This window comes from Schistocerca piceifrons, chromosome X (genome assembly GCF_021461385.2).
Source record: "Schistocerca piceifrons isolate TAMUIC-IGC-003096 chromosome X, iqSchPice1.1, whole genome shotgun sequence".
Taxonomy (NCBI): domain Eukaryota; kingdom Metazoa; phylum Arthropoda; class Insecta; order Orthoptera; family Acrididae; genus Schistocerca; species Schistocerca piceifrons.
Window position 1 is genome coordinate 102,647,366 of NC_060149.1, and position 2,567 is coordinate 102,649,932.

The following is a 2,567-nucleotide window of genomic DNA, read 5'->3' on the forward strand; positions in this document are numbered from 1 at the left end:
AGATTATTTTTCCTATCAGAATCCTTAAAAAATCTACACTGAAGTCACCAAAGACTATCAAATGCTTGCTGATGCCTGACACATAGCACAACAAGGAATCCATTTTCCTTATAAATAGTTCATAATTTCCCAGTGGGGACCTATATACAGTTACAATTAAAATTGAAATTTACTTGTCTCAATGTTTTTGAACTTGTGTTCTGTCTTAATGTATGTAACAACTCCTCCTTTTCCCATGTTATTTACAGAATGTTTAGGATGTCTATCTTTTCAGAGCTTCCTAGATTTTCAAAACGGACAAGATGCTCTTCTGCCTTGCTACTCAGTCCTGTAATATTTTGATGAAGTAAGCTAAACTTTTTTTCTGTGTGTTATTAAGCATTTTGTAGGGGCTCTCCCGTTATTATCACTTCTTTCAGAATGTGGTGCCTGAATCTTGATTCTAACCTAAAAGTGGTACCCCACAAGGATCTTGCTATGAGTCTAAGTATTACGGTGGAAAGATGCAAACAATCTGGAGAGTGTTTATGAGTTATTTTACCTGGGGTCATATTACATAATGTGGAAATACACTTCTGTGGATAATTAGTGGTTGAATGTGAAGATCAATAGTGAATGCAGCTCAGGGTAGAGACATGTGGGTCAAGTTAACTTTCTCGTATTTTCTTTAAAGGCTATGATGAGTCAGTCAGGTTGGTTAAGATGCAACAATTTATCATTTCTAATCAGATATCCACAGATAGTGAGGGTACTGGGTATGGATCTTATATGTTAATCATAGAAGAGTGCAGTCTCAAACTTCTACAGTTGAAAGAAGAGTGCTGGGTGGGATGCTGTTGTGAGGACCTAGTTACACTTGAGAGCACCAAGGAAACATCATTGACAATAACACATTTATTAGGTGGTAATACAGGATTGTTTTTGAAAGCACTACACCACAGCTAGGCTGGAGGGGCAGTACTTTGTCAGCAGCAGAAGGTCAGTGGGTGTTCGACTCATAACACCACCAGTGCAGTGAAGCATCGGGTGGTGGCTATTATGTCACAGGACAGCCTTCCTTATCACAATCTGCTTTGTCATTAGATAAGATTGTATCTCCCAGCTTCCAAGATGTCATTATGCCTTGCTTGCACACTTGGGCACTCGGTCATTCCTCTGTGGTGTAGTGGATCCCACGTTTGTCACAACTTGCTCAGCATTTCCCCCTAGCTGGCAGTGTACTGGTCATGGACACAGGTGGTTTGGCTTCCAGTAGCTGTCAAGGTAGGACTTGGACAAATTTTTAGTATCTGCTGGAGATAATATCCTGGGGCATACAGGTCAGATGGTAATTTGGAAAAGTGACCCTCTGTAGGTGGTTGAGGTGTATGATGGGCATACAGATTGATGTAAAGCCATCACTGAGATGTAAGTAACATCAAGAAAGTAGTATTGTTGGGAAAATGACTGAATGAACTGGATATTGGATCAGATTTCATCATTCTCATTTTACTACCATTTATTTTCCTCATTCTTCTTCCCTTTGTTGAATTCTTCTGAAAATCCTCCTCGTTCCTTCATTGTAAATATACTTTGATTTCCTTGTTTTTCTTTTTATCATTTATGATCATCTGATCTCTCATTTTGTGGTACGGCCTTATGACTTCTACTTTATAGCTCGGTCTTACGTCTGCTGTACCCATCTTTTCTTGCTGCTGTCCTTTCTGTACATCTCTGAGGTGTTAAAACTTCTGTCAAACTAATCTGAAACAACAGTGACACACAATTATATAGATTGTATAATGTCTTGCACAGATTCTACAGACATGACATATCATGTAATGGAATATACACTACAAATGATGATGTTCTGGAGTAATTTTGATTGTGGGATGTTGGTAATTTCTAGAAAGGTCCAGCATTCAAATAAACAAAATAGATATTTAATTACATAATTTTGTGTTTATTGTTGATACTTAAAGGTAGTCACATTAGCTACAAAAGGTCTATTGGGCTGCTCTTGACACACTGTGATTACTTTCTTTACCTTGTTTTAGGAAATTGAAGTTGAAGGTCTTTGTGGTCTTGACTCATAGGGAGTGGGACAAACTTGGTGGTAACATGGTGCATTCCAAAATGCTTTGTCAGGATTTCATGACATGATCCAATTGAAATGTTACATTCTTCTGTAAAGTTGTCGGCAATCATTCCTTGATTGGCACATACAGTTCCGTTGATGTTCCTGACATGAGTGTCCCCAAAGCATGTCATGAACAAGGGTCATCTTTAACTTCCATCCAGCCACTTTTGATCTGCCTCAACTATTTGTGACACTGACTATGGCTTAAGCACTCATAACTGTAGGCTTTCTGCATCATTTGGTGTGCCTCTGTAAAGGTTTTCGTGAGTTTCACACTAAATTTAATGCAGATACATTGATCCTCCCCCCCCCCATGAACCATGGACCTTGCCGTTGCTGGGGAGGCTTGCATGCCTCAGCGATGCAGATAGCCGTACCGTAGGTGCAACCACAACGGAGGGGTATCTGTTGAGAGGCCAGACAAACGTGTGGTTCCTGAAGAGGGGCA